Source organism: Oncorhynchus tshawytscha, linkage group LG10, assembly GCF_018296145.1.
Source record: "Oncorhynchus tshawytscha isolate Ot180627B linkage group LG10, Otsh_v2.0, whole genome shotgun sequence".
In the NCBI taxonomy this organism is placed as follows: Eukaryota; Metazoa; Chordata; class Actinopteri; order Salmoniformes; family Salmonidae; genus Oncorhynchus; species Oncorhynchus tshawytscha.
Genome location: NC_056438.1, coordinates 6,285,926 through 6,300,751, shown reverse-complemented (window position 1 = coordinate 6,300,751; position 14,826 = coordinate 6,285,926).

Sequence of the window (14,826 nt, the reverse complement as noted above, 5' to 3'; positions counted from 1 at the left end):
TGCTGACAGAGTTATTAAAAGGGATCTCTATTGCTGACAGAGATATTAAAAGGGATCTCTATGGCTGACAGAGATACTGTGACTGACCCAAAATTAAGGAAAGCTTTGACTATGTACAGACTCAGCGAGCATAGCCTTGCTATTGAGAAAGGCCGCCATAGGCAGACATGGCTCTCAAGAGAAGACAGGCTATGTGCTCACTGCCCACAAAATGAGGTGGAAACTGAGCTGCACTTCCTAACCTCCTGCCCAATGTATGACCATATTAGAGAGACATATTTCCCTCAGATTACACAGATCCACAAAGAATTGAAAACAAATCCAATTTTGAAAAACTCCCATATCTACTGGGTGAAATTCCACAGTGTGCCATCACAGCAGCAAGATGTGTGACCTGTTGCCACGAGAAAAGGGCAACCAGTGAAGAACACGCACCATTGTAAATACAACCCATATCTATGCTTATTTATTTTATCTTGTGTCCTTTAACCATTTGTACATTGTTAAAACACTGTATATATATATATAATATGACATTTGTAATGTCTTTATTGTTTTGAAACTTCTGTATGTGTGATGTCTACTGTTAATTTTTATTGTTTATTTAACTTTATATATTATCTACCTCACTTGCTTTGGCAATGTTAACACATGTTTCCCATGCCAATAAAGCCCTTGAATTGAATTGAATTGATATTAAAAATGATCTCTATTGCTGACAGAGATATTAAAAGGGATCTCTATTGCTGACAGAGATATTAATTAAAAGGGATCTCTATTGCTGATAGAGATATCATCAGTCAGCTTGCAGATGACACCACCCTCATTTTGCAAGATGCTGACCAGATTCCTAGAGAAGTCGAAGTGATACATATTTTTTCCAACGCTTCTGGTCTTTGCCTCAACCTGTGTGATACCCTTTATCTGTGTAACGATGTACGCTGAGAGTCGCTGAGAGTCGCTGAGAGTCGCTGAGAGTCGCTGAGAGTCGCTGAGAGTCGCTGAGAGTCGCTGAGAGTCGCTGAGAGTCGCTGAGAGTCGCTGAGAGTCGCTGAGAGTCGCTGAGAGTCGCTGAGAGTCGCTGAGAGTCGGGAAGCAAGAACAGGGAGTGTTTAATAAATAAACGGTACGCGGTAACAAGAAACACAAACAACGGATTGACATGAAACAGAGGCAATTCCACCTGAAGAAAGAACTAAGGGGAGTGACAAATATAGGGAAGGTAATCAAGGAGGTGATGGTTTCCAGGTGAGCGTCATGAGGCGCTGGTGCCGATGGTGACAGGTGTGCGCAATAATCAGCAGCCTGGTGACCTAGACGCCGGAGAGGGAGCACACGTGACAGTACCCCCCTCCCTGACGCGCTGTCCCAGCCGCACGACGCTGACCACTATGAAGATCCCGGACCGGTCACCTCTGCTGTTCCGGCTGAGGAGCGGGAGCATGACGACCAGCGCGCAGGGAGAGAGCACATTCCAGTCAAGGAAAAAGTAACATACCTTTGGATTACCATGTCTAAGGATCAACAGGAAAGATGCTCGTTATTTTATTGACCTATTATTGAAAAAAAAAAAGTTGAACCATTGGTTGCAGATGTATTTATCCTCCTTGAAAGGTTGAGTACTGCTTTCTAAAGCTGAAGGTGTCTCCAGACTTACTTATGCAGCCCAGTCCCCTACATGCAGCCCAGTCCCCTACATGCAGCCCAGTCCCTACATACAGCCCAGTCCCCTACATGCAGCCCAGTCCCCTACATACAGTCCAGTCCCTACATGCAGCCCAGTCCCCTACATATAGCCCAGTCCCTACATGCAGCCCAGTCCCCTACATACAGTCCAGTCCCTACATGCAGCCCAGTCCCTACATGCAGCCCAGTCCCCTACATACAGCCCAGTCCCCTACATGCAGCCCAGTCCCCTACATACAGTCCAGTCCCTACATGCAGCCCAGTCCCCTACATACAGCCCAGTCCCTACATGCAGCCCAGTCCCTACATGCAGCCCAGTCCCCTACATGCAGCCCAGCCCCTACATGCAGCCCAGTCCCTACACACAGCCCAGTCCCTACATACAGCCTAGTCCCCTACATGCAGCCCAGTCCCCTACATACAGCCCAGTCCCTACATGCAGCCCAGTCCCCTACATGCAGCCCAGTCCCCTACATGCAGCCCAGCCCCTACATGCAGCCCAGTCCCCTACATACAGCCCAGTCCCTACATGCAGCCCAGTCCCCTACATGCAGCCCAGCCCCTACATACAGGCCAGTCCCCTACCTACAGCCCAGTCCCTACATACAGCCCAGTCCCTACATGCAGCCCAGTCCCTACATGCAGCCCAGTCCCTACATACAGCCCAGTCCCTACACACAGCCCAGTCCCTACATGCAGCCCAGTCCCCTACATGCAGCCCAGTCCCCTACATGCTGCCCAGTCCCTACATGCAGCTCAGCCCCCTACATACAGCCCAGTCCCTACATGCAGCCCAGTCCCTACATGCAGCCCAGTCCCCTACATGCAGCCCAGTCCCCTACATGCAGCCCAGTCCCTACATGCAGCCCAGTCCCCCATGCAGCCCAGTCCCTAGATGCAGCCCAGCCCCTACATGCAGCCCAGTCCCCTACATGCAGCCCAGTCCCCTACATGCAGCCCAGCCCCTACATGCAGCCCAGTCCCCTACATGCAGCCCAGTCCCTACATGCAGCCCAGTCCCTACATGCAGCCCAGTCCCTACATGCAGCCCAGTCCCCTACATGCAGCCCAGTCCCTACATGCAGCCCAGTCCCCTACATGCAGCCCAGTCCCTAGATGCAGCCCAGCCCCCATACAGCCCAGTCCCCTACATGCAGCCCAGTCCCCTACATGCAGCCCAGTCCCTACATGCAGCCCAGTCCCCTACATGCAGCCCAGTCCCTAGATGCAGCCCAGCCCCCTACATACAGCCCAGTCCCCTACATGCAGCCCAGCCCCTACATCTTGACAACAAAATAGGTAAAGCAGTTGAACAGATGCTTTTCAACTTAATCTGGAAAATTCATACACATTATACTAGGACATCTGTCATTATGAACATTTATCAATATGATGGCCTGCATTTTGATGATTTGCCTACTTTGAAGAATACTTTTTAGATACATCGGGCTGAACATTTCTTAAAGAATCCAACTTCAACCTGGAATTTCATCCCTCATTTTTTCGTCTCCTGTTTTGGTGGCTTCAATTTTAAGTTACTTTATAATTCTAACATTATAAGATTCCTACAACATTTTCTGTTTTCAAAGGCAAGTATTATTAGCGTGGTCGTTAATATATAAACATCATTACCGCCACATAGGTATTTCATTTGGAACAATAAGGACATTTTGTATAGAAACAAGTCTTTATGTTCTAAGAACTGGTTTAATAATCATATCCTGCTGGTGAATCAACTTTATAATGTAGAAGGATTGTTACTCAATTATGAGGACCTTTTTATCTTGTTACAATATCCCTGTTACACCGAGAGAGTTCGCCATAGTCTTTGATGCTATTCCATCTGGAACTCTCACGTTGTTTAGAGGTGGAACTGGACCTCACCTTCTTGATCAACCCTCCTTAAATATGTTTCTCCTTGTTCCCTCAGAACAACAGATACATGCTTTATTTCAAAGGGAGATTGTATCTATTCCTTATGTCATAACTTACTGGAATACATTGGTCACTAATATCTGTTGGGAAAAGTCTGGTTATTACCACACAAAGTAATTATAGTCTGGTTATTACCACACAGAGTAATCAAAAGATCCTGGTTGGCTCGCTCCGAGGTGGAACCTGGAGGACAGGCTGGCTGATGACCAAATGAGGGCGCAGAAAACCTTCCAGAACTGGGATGAAAACTGAGTCCCCCAGTCGGGGACCATGTCCAAGGGCAGTCCATGGATCCGGAAGATGTGCTGCACCATGAGCTGGGCCGTCTCCTTTGCTGAGGGTAGTTTGGGGAGAGGAATGAAGTGAGCAGCCTTGGAAAACCGGTCGACCGCAAACAGGATGGCAGTGTTGCCCTCAGACGGTGGCAGACCCGTGACCAAATCCAGGGATATGTGGGTCCAGGGACGGTGAGGAACAGGCAGTGGTTGCAGAAGACCAGCCGGAGCCGAGGAGTCTTATTCTGAGCACTCCAGGACCACAGAGCGGACAGCATCAGACACAAACATCTGATTATCAGTGCCTCCCCCCCTCAGGGTTTTGCTGGGACCGCTGCACCTCCTGGACCCCAGGAAGCATTGCAACTGCTCCCTGGAAGTAAGATGGGGCCAATCCACCACCGGGATCCATTTGCACACTCCCTGCGGTGATGATGGAACCCTGAAAAGGGATGGTGGAATGATGGAACTCGCACTTCTCTGCTTTTACAAATGGCTGGTTCTCCAGGAGGCATTGGAGAACCTGTTGGATGTGGACCACATGTTCTTGGGTGGAATGGGAGAAGATGATGATGTCCTCTCGGTAGACAAAGACGATCCGGTTCAACATGTCATGGAGAACATCATTGACCAGAGCCTGGAACGCAAAAGGGGCGTTGGTAAGGCCAAATGGCATGACAAGATACTCGTAGTGACCACTGGACATGTTGAAGGCGGTCTTACACTCGTCCCCGTCCCGTATCCACACCAGGGGGTAGGCATTCCATAGATGCAGCTTGGAAAACACAGTGGTCCCCTGGACTAGCTCAAAGGCCATGGATATGAGTGGTAGCGGGTAGTGGTTCTTCACCACTATGTCATTGAGACCCCGGTAGTCAATGCACGGGTGCAGGGCCTTGTCCTGCTTCTCCACAAAGAAGAACAATGCGCTGTTGGGAGAAGAAGAAGGATGGATGAATTCTGCAGCAAGGGAGTCCCCAATGTAGGTCTCCATCGCACCTACCGAGCCCCCAGGAAGACATCCCAGGGCAGGTTGTGCTGGCGTCAGTCAATGGCCGTGGCATAATGGGCTGCCTCGGTTTCTCTTCCCAAAGAGACCGTTGGGAGCTTCCGGGATGACTTGAAGTCAAGGTGGGATCCCTTGGCGTGCGTGTGAAATCCAATTTCCTCTCCCTCCAATGGTCAAAGCGATAAGGGAATCGAGCTCCGTAGGTAACTCTCGGGCTGAAAGCTCGTCTTTGACTTCAGAGACGCCGTGCAGGAACATATTGAACTGTGCCTCTTGATTCCAAGCACTCTCCACTGCCAACATGTGGAAATTCCCTGCATAATCAGCTACACTGCCGGATTAGCTTCCGGATGGCCACTCGCCCGGAGAAAGGGGGATCAAAGACCTTCCTCACTTCTCCCACGAACCCCTCCAGACTAGTGCATATGGCCGGCTATTTTTCCCACGCGGCAGTAGCCCAGGTGAGAGCCCTCCCGGACATCAGCGTAATGAGGTAGACTATCTTGGAGCGATCTGAGGGGAAGGAGGAGGGCTGAAGCTCAAAGACGAGGGCACACACACGGAGGAGGTAAGCGGGGCTCCCGAAAAGGTGCAGTGACCAATGAGACGGCACTACTAGCAGCTGAGTCGCTGAGGTAGGCGTCCTCCCAGCCAACCCGAGGAATTACTCCAGTGAACTGTCCAACGCCCGGTCATGGCATTCAGTCAACGTTTGAACTTTCTCCACAAGGCCACAAAGCAATTCCTCGTGCCTACCGATCGTGGTTCCCTGGGAGGAGATGACGTTGTGCAGCTGGCCATGGGTCCGTTGAGTCAGTCATGGCCAGTTCATACTATCAGGAATCAAGGTAAGACCCAGATGCAGACACATCGAATTGACAATGGTTTAATATTCCAACAGGGCCAGGCAATAGACAGGTCAAGGCAGGCAGTGGTCAGTGAACCAGAGGTGGGGAAACGGAACTGGGCGGCAGGCACGCTCAGGGTCACAGAAGGCAGAGGTCAACAATTCAGATGTGGGGCAAAGGTACAGGTTGGCAAGCAGGCTCAGGGTCAGGGGCAGGCAGAGTGGTCAGGCAGGTGGGCTCAGAGTCAGGACAGGCGATGGTCAAAACCAAGAGGGCGAGAAAAAGAGATACTGTGAAAAGCAAGAGCTGAGAACAAAAACGCTGGTTGACTTGACAAACAAGACGAACTGGCAACAGACAAACAGAGAACACAGGTATAAATACACAGGGGATAACGGGGAAGATGGGCGACAGCTGAAGGGGGTGGAGACACCTGGAGGCTGGTGGAGACACCTGGAGGGGGTGGAGACACCTGGAGGGGGTGGAGACACCTGGAGGGGGTGAAGACAATCACAAGGACAGGTGGAACAGATCCGGGTGTGACAATTACTCTGTCAATCAGGGTAAGAAACTCAAAAAAGACATTAACATGAACAATACGGGTTGTGTTGAAACAGTTTTGTATTTATTTTGACATTGTCTACATGTAAAGAAATTATGGCAAGATATTTATAGTTTTATAATTGTTAATATATGACTTTTTTTTATGGGAGAATGTGCTGCTCAGGTTTCCTTAGCCATAATAAAGAAAAATAATAATAATTACCTCTTTATTCTAATTAGGCTAATGGCAAAATGTCATATGCAAATGCATATTCACAACAACAACAAAAAAAAATCCATATTTTCTATAAGGAGTTCGAGCAGTACATTATGTTCATTCTATGTTCTTCCAATAAAAATCAATTTATGATTTATAAATTTATACTATATTTATACTACATTTATATTATATTTATATTATATGTATATTTAAAGGTCTTTGTATAATCTGTAATTTGTTGTACCCACTAGCATATGTTATCATTGACTGTTTGAATACTTCTTGCATGTATACTGGTATTCCTGCAATAAAAAATAAATAAAAAATAAAAATGAGATGGAGAAGAGGATGAAGCCCAGTCTGAGATGGGGGGTTGGAGGAGAGATTGGACCGCAGTCTGAGATGGAGAGTTGGAGGAGAGATTGGAGCCCAGTCTGAGATGGGGGGTTGAAGGAGAGGTTGGAGCCCAGTCTGAGATAGGGGGTTGGAGGAGAGGATGAAGCCCAGTCTGAGATGGGGGTTGGAGGAGAGATTGGACCCCAGTCTGAGATGGAGAGTTGGAGGAGAGATTGGAGCCCAGTCTGAGATGGGGGGTTGAAGGAGAGGTTGGAGCCCAGTCTGAGATAGGGGGTTGGAGGAGAGATTGGACCGCAGTCTGAGATGGAGAGTTGGAGGAGAGATTGGAGCCCAGTCTGAGATAGGTGGTTGAAGGAGTGATTGGAGCCCAGTCTGAGATGGGGAATTGAAAGGGGTGATTGGAGCCCAGTCTGAGATGGAGAGTTGAAGGATATATTGAAGCCCAGTCTGAGATGGAGAGTTGAAGGAGAGATTGGAGCCCAGTCTGAGATAGGGGGTTGGAGGAGAGATTGGAGCCCAGCCTGAGATGGAGAGTTGAAGGAGAGATTGGAGCCCAGTCTGAGATAGGGGGTTTGAAGGAGAGGTTGGAGCCCAGTCTGAGATGGAGAGTTGAAGGAGAGGTTGGAGCCCAGTCTGAGATAGGGGGTTGAAGGAGAGGTTGGAGCCCAGTCTGAGATAGGGTTTGAAGGAGAGGTTGGAGCCCAGTCTGAGATGGAGAGTTGAAGGAGAGGTTGGAGCCCAGTCTGAGATAGGGGGTTGAAGGAGAGGTTGGAGCCCAGTCTGAGATAGGGGGTTGAAGGAGGGATTGGAGCCCAGTCTGAGATGAGGGGTTGAAGGAGGGATTGGAGCCCAGTCTGAGATGGGGGATTGAAGGGGGGGGGGATGAAGGAGAGATTGGGGCCCAGTCTGAGATAGGGGTTGAAGGAGAGGTTGGAGCCCAGTCTGAGATGGAGAGTTGAAGAAGAGGTTGGAGCCCAGTCTGAGATGGAGAGTTGAAGGAGAGGTTGGAGCCCAGTCTGAGATAGGGGTTGAAGGAGAGGTTGGAGCCCAGTCTGAGATGGAGAGTTGAGAGGGTTAGATTGGAGCCCAGTCTGAGATAGGGGTTTGAAGGAGAGGTTGGAGCCCAGTCTGAGATGGAGAGTTGAAGAAGAGGTTGGAGCCCAGTCTGAGATAGGGGTTGAAGGAGAGGTTGGAGCCCAGTCTGAGATAGAGGTTTGAAGGAGAGGTTGGAGCCCAGTCTGAGATGGAGAGTTGAAGGAGAGGTTGGAGCCCAGTCTGAGATAGGGGTTTGAAGGAGAGGTTGGAGCCCAGTCTGAGATGGAGAGTTGAAGAAGAGGTTGGAGCCCAGTCTGAGATAGGGGGTTGAAGGAGAGGTTGGAGCCCAGTCTGAGATAGAGGTTTGAAGGAGAGGTTGGAGCCCAGTCTGAGATGGAGAGTTGAAGGAGAGGTTGGAGCCCAGTCTGAGATAGGGGGTTGAAGGAGAGGTTGGAAATCTGCTGGACAGATGTTTTGGTCTGTCAGTCTTTTTCCCCAACAGACACGCCTTAATCTCCACTACTGTGTGTCTGTGTGTGTGTCTGTTTGTGAGTCTGTGTGTGTCTGTGTATGTGTTTTGTGGTGATGCGTGTCTCTTTTGTCCCACAGAGTAGAGATGTACACAACATCTCCATTACCGTACCGTCCAAAACGCACTGACAATGACTCATCTAGTAACATCACTGCTACCACAATACACATGTTACACACCAGTAGAGACTGGTGGGAGGAGCCATTGAAAGACGGGCTCATTGTAATGGCTGGAATGGAGTAAACGGAACGGAGTCAAACACGTGAGTTCCATACGTGACGTGTTTGATACGTTCCATTGATTCCATTCCAGACATTACAATGAGCCCGTCTTTCAATAGCTCCTCCCACCAGCCTCCTCTGCCACACACTGTCTTCCTCACTACACACCACTACACTACACTGCATTCACTACACTACACTACACTGCACTCACTACACTACACTACACTACACTACACTGCACTCACTACACTACACTACACTACACTGCACTCACTACACTACACTGCACTCACTACACTACACTACACTGCACTCACTACACTACACTGCACTCACTACACTACACTACACTGCACTCACTACACTATACTACACTGCACTCACTACACTACACTGCACTCACTACACTACACTGCACTCACTACACTACACTGCACTCACTACACTACACTACACTGCACTCACTACACTACACTGCACTCACTACACTACACTGCACTCACTACACTACACTACACTGCACTCACTACACTACACTGCACTCACTCCACTACACTACACTACTACTGCACTCACTACACTACACTGCACTCACTACACCACACTACACTACACTGCACTCACTACACTACACTGCACTCACTATACTACACTACACTGCACTCACTACACTATACTACACTGCACTCACTACACTACTATGCACTCACTATACTACACTACACTGCACTCACGACAATACATTACACAACACACACTACACTCACTACACTACTATACTATACTCTACACTGCACTCACTACAATACACTGCACTCACTACACTACACTGCACTCACTACACTACACTACACTGCACTCACTATACTACACTACACTGCACTCACTATACTACACTGCACTCACTACACTACACTGCACTGCACTCACTATACTACACTACACTGCACTCATGACAATACACAACACACACTACACTCACTACACTACTATACTATACTCTACACTGCACTCACTACAATACACTACACTACACACACTACACTACACTACACTACACTACGCTATACTGCACTCACTACACTACACTGCCCTCACTACACTACACAACACACACTACACTACACTGCACTCACTACAATGCACTACACAACACAAAACACACTACAATACACTACAATATACTGCACTCACTACACTACACACACTACACTACAATACACAACACACACTACACTACACTACACTCACTACACAACACACACTACATTACACTACACTGCACTCACTACAACACTACACTACACTGCACTCATTACAATACACTACACACACTACACTACACTGCACTCACTACAATACACTACACAACACTCACTACAATACACTACACTGCACACACTACACTACACACACTACACTACACTACACTGCACACACTACACTACACTACACTGCACTCACTACACCACACACACTACACTACAATACACAACACACACTACACTACACTACACTGCACTACACTGCACTCACTACAACACACTACACAACACAACACTACACTACACTGCACTCATTACAATACACTACACACACTATACTACACGACAACACACTACACTACACAACACAACACTACACTACACTGCACTCATTACAATACACTACACACACTACACTACACTACACTGCACACACTACACCACACACACTACACTACAATACACACACACACTACACTACACTACACTGCACTACACTGCACTCACTACAACACACTACACAACACAACACTACACTACACTGCACTCATTACAATACACTACACACACTATACTCACGACAACACACTACACTACACAACACAACACTACACTACACTGCACTCATTACAATACACTACACACACTACACTACACTGCACTCACTACAATACACTACACAACACACACTACAATACACTACACTAAACTACACTGCACTACACACACTGCACGCACTACAATACACAACACTCTCTACACCACAATACACTACACTACAATGCACTACACAACACACACTACACTACACTACACACACTGCACTCACTACAATACACAACACTCTCTACACTACAATACACTGCACTACACTACAACACACTACTCTACACTACATTACACCACACCACACTACCCTACACTAGTCTACACCACACTACTCTACACTACACTACACTACACCACTCTACTCTACACCACACCTCACTACTCCAATATACACTACGCTACTCAACACTACACCACTATACACTACGCTACTCTACACTACACTACACTACACCACTATACACTACACCACACTACACTACACTACTCTACACTATACTACACTACTCTATACTACACTACACCACACTACACCGCTCTATACTACACTACACCACACTACACTACTATACACTACACTACTCTACACTATACTACACTACTTTATACTACACTACTCTATACTACACTACACCACACTACACTACTCTACACCACACTACACACTACACAAACTACATTACACTACACACATTACACATACTACACACACAACACACATTACACACTACACACACTAAGCACTACACACACTACATTACATTACGCACGCTACACACACTAGACACAATACATTACTAGACACACTACACACACTACACACTACGAACACTAAACAAACACTAAACAAACTACACACTACACGCAATACACACTACACACTACAAACACTACAAACATTACACACACTAAACACTACACACTAAACACAATACACACACTAAACACTACTATCACTACACACAATACACACTAGAGTTGTGGCCAACTAACTAACCTTGTGGACACACACACACAGTGTCTTGTATAACTAACCTTGTGGACACACACACAGTGTCTTGTATGACTAACCATGTGGGGACACTCAGTGAGTGTCTTGTATAACTAACCTTGTGGGGACACAGTCTTGTACAGTCGTGGCCAAACGTTTTGACACAAATATGAATTTCCACAAAGTCTGCTGCCTCAGTGTCTTTAGATATTATTGTCAGCTGTTACTATGGAATACTGAAGTATAATTACAAGCATTTCATAAGTGTCAAAGGCATTTATTGACAATTACAAGTTGATGCAAAGAGTCAATATTTGCAGTGTTGCCACTTCTTTTTCAAGACCTCTGCAATCCGCCCTGGCATGCTGTATATTAACTTCTGGGCCACATCCTGACTGATGGCAGCCCCTTCTTGCATAATCAACGCTTGGAGTTTGTCAGAATTTGTGGGTTTTTGTTTGTCCACCCGCCTCTTGGGGATTGACCACAAACTCTCAATGAGATTAAGGTCTGGGGAGTTTCCTGGCCATGGACCCAAAATATTTTGATGTTTTGTTCCCCGAGCCACTTAGTTATCACTTTTGCCTATTAGCAAGGTGCTCCATCATGCTGGAAAAGGCATTGTTCATCACCAAACTGTTCCTGGATGGTTGAGAGAAGTTGCTCTCGGAGGATGTGTTGGTACCATTCTTTATTCATGGCTGAATTCTTAGGCAAAATTGTGAGTGAGCCCACTCCCTTGGTTGAGAAGCAACCTCACACATGAATGGTCTCAGGATGCTTTACTGTTGGCATGACACAGGACTGATGGTAGTGCTCACCTGGTCTTCTCCGGACAAGCTTTTTTCCAGATGCCCCAAACAATCAGAAAGGGGATTCATCAGAGAAAATGACTTTACCCCAGTCCTCAAGCAGTCCAATCCCTGTACCTTTTGCAGAATATCAGTCTGTCCCTGATGTTTTTTTCTGGAGAGAAGTGGCTTCTTTGTTGCCCTTCTTGACACCAGTCCATCCTCTAAAAGTCTTCGCCTCACTGTACGAGCAGATGCACTCACACGGGCCTGCTGCCTTTCCTGAGCAAGCTTTGTACTGGTGGAGACCTGATCCCGCAGCGGAATCAACTTTAGGAGACGGTCCTGGTGCTTGCTGGACGTTCTTGGGCGCCATAAAGCCTTCTTCACAATAATTGAACGGCTCTCCTGAAAGTTCTTGATGATCCCATAAATGGTTGATTTATGTGCAATCTTACTGGCAGAAATATCCTTGCCTGTGAAGCCCTTTTTTGTGCAAAGAAATGACGACGGCACGTGTTTCCTTGCAGGTAACCATGGTTGACAGAGGAAGAACAATGATTCCAAGCACCAACCTCCTTTTGAAGCTTCCAGTCTGTTATTCGAACTCAATCAGCATGACAGAGTGATCTCCAGCCTTGTCCTCGTCAACACTCACACCTGTGTTAACAAGAGAATCACTGACATGATGTCAGCTGGTCCTTTTGTGGCAGGGCTGAAATGCAGTGGAAATGTTTTGGGGGGATTTAGTTCATTTGCATGGCAAAGAGGGACTTTGCAATTAATTGCAATACATCTGATCACTCTTCATAACATTCTGGAGTATATACAAATTGCCATCATACAAACTGAGGCAGCAGACTTTGTGAAAATTAATATTTGTGTCATTCTCAAAACTTTTGGCCACAACTGTACACACACTACACACATTACACACACCACACACACCACACAAACAAACACACACACACTACACACACTACACACACACACTCTTCCACACTACACACGCTACACACAATACACACACACATTCAATTCCCAATAGTCCCACTAGTTGAATAATATCGGGAAAAATCCAATCTGGTTGCCACATTGTGTAGCAACCAAGGACATATCAGAGGGCTGCATGTGTGGAAGAGAGCGTGTGTGAAATTACTTCTGAACTGTGTAACTGTTTTACAGTAAAGAGAGCTGTTACAGACAATGAGCCATATGCTACGTTACGTTACGCTAAGCGACGTTGAAGTCGTCACAGCTGCCACTGTCGGTAACCATTTGTAAAGGTTCACAGTTGTCAGTAAACGGTGACCAGAAGTACCGGGGATAACCAGGGGGTAGACTGGAGAGGAACAGAGAGAACCGGAAAACCAAAATGAAGACAGAATGATAATCTAATGATGGGAAGCACTGAGGCTGGCACTGCGAACACAAAAACACAATCACTCGATCAGGAAGATGGAACGAGAGAAAGAGAGAAGAGACAGAGATAGAAAGAGAGAGGGAGAGAGAGACAGATAGAGAGAGGGAGAGAGAGACAGATAGAGAGAGCGAGAGAGAGAGAGACACAGAGAGAGAGAGAGCGAGAGAGAGAGAATTATATCATACTCTCTTTCTGATATTTTCTTTCTCTGAAGGGTCTGATAATACAACAGAGGGACTTTAGACATGTCTCCATCCAACCTGATGAGACTAGCCAAGTGTCTCCATCCAACCTGATGAGACTAGCCAAGTGTCTCCATCCAACCTGATGAGACTAGCCAAGTGTCTCCATCCAACCTGATGAGACTAGCCAAGTGTCTCCATCCAACCTGATGAGACTAGCCAAGTGTCTCCATCCAACCTGGTGAGACTAGCCAAGTGTCTCCATCCAACCTGGTGAGACTAGCCAAGTGTCTCCATCCAACCTGGTGAGACTAGCCAGGTGTGTCTTGTTCCCCTCACATAGCCCTTAGAGTTATGTTCAACAGTGGTCTTCTATGAGGGGAACACTGTGTGTTTTCCCCATTCTGATCCATTTTCCCCTGTACTGTTTTTCTCAACCTCCCAATGGTGTGTGTGTGTGCATGTGTGTGTGTGTGTGTGCATGTGACTAGCCAAGTGTCTCCATCCAACCTGATGAGACTAGCCAAGTGTCTCCATCCAACCTGATGAGACTAGCCAGGTGTGTTTGTGTGTGTGTGTGTGTGTGTGTGCATGTGCGTGTGTTTGTGTGTGTGTGTGCATGTGTTTTCTCAACCTCCCGTGTGTTTGTGTGTGTGTGTGTGTGTGTGTGTGTGCATGTGCGTGTGTTTGTGTGTGTGTGTGTGTGTGTGTGTGTGTGTGTGTGTGTGTGTGTGTGTGTGTGTGCATGTGCGTGTGTGTGTGTGTGTGTGTGTGTGTGTGTGTATGCATGTGTGTTTGTGTGTGTGTGTGTGTGTGTGTGTGTGTGTGTGTGTGTGTGTGTGTGTGCATGTGCGTGTGTTTGTGTGTGTGTGTGTGTGTGTGTGTATGCATGTGTGTGTGT